Raw genomic sequence first — 566 nt, forward strand, 5'->3', positions numbered from 1 at the left:
GGGCGGTCGGCGGCCTATGCCCTTGCTCATTGCGTCGTACGACTTGTACTTTACATACTATCTCTATTTTCCCAATTTAAATCATCCCCCCCCCCCAAAAAAAAAAATTGGTACGAGTGCAGTTGTCTTTCTCCAAAATTTATTTTAAAAAACAGTAAATGATAAGCCGTCGTCGCCGACCAAAACTCGTAAACTTTTAATTTGGCAGACACACTCCAGACAATTTCATCGTTACTGTATGCACCGCATGCAGGCGCAGGCCGTGGATGCGTTGCCTGCTCGCAAGGGGCCATAAGGCGCCGTGGTGGAAGACGGTAGGCAAGACCGCCACCGCCTGCACGGCTGCGTGCGGTACGGAATAATTACGAACTTGCAGGGTATGTGGGGTGGGCCACCTTATATGTACAAATTAGTGGCCCACATTTCCATCAAATTCAGGCTTTTTTCGTAGGAGTAACTTTTTCTACCCATTGCAGGGAGTGTTAACAATATTGACCACTCCATGATTTTCCCATTTTCCCTCTTGAAATGATGTTGATAAGTTGATGCTATAGTTTTGTCATTTT

General features: G+C 45.9%; 1 protein-coding gene across 2 annotated transcripts in view; it reads left to right on the plus strand.

Annotated features, from left to right (window-relative positions):
- LOC113209806 (uncharacterized) overlaps positions 1 to 566 on the plus strand; it is a 43,369-nt gene that overhangs the window by 36,324 nt on the left and 6,479 nt on the right. The gene's annotated exons all lie outside the window — the stretch shown is intronic.

Source organism: Frankliniella occidentalis, unplaced genomic scaffold, assembly GCF_000697945.3.
Source record: "Frankliniella occidentalis isolate FOCC.00 unplaced genomic scaffold, Focc_3.1 Scaffold9, whole genome shotgun sequence".
NCBI lineage: Eukaryota > Metazoa > Arthropoda > Insecta > Thysanoptera > Thripidae > Frankliniella > Frankliniella occidentalis.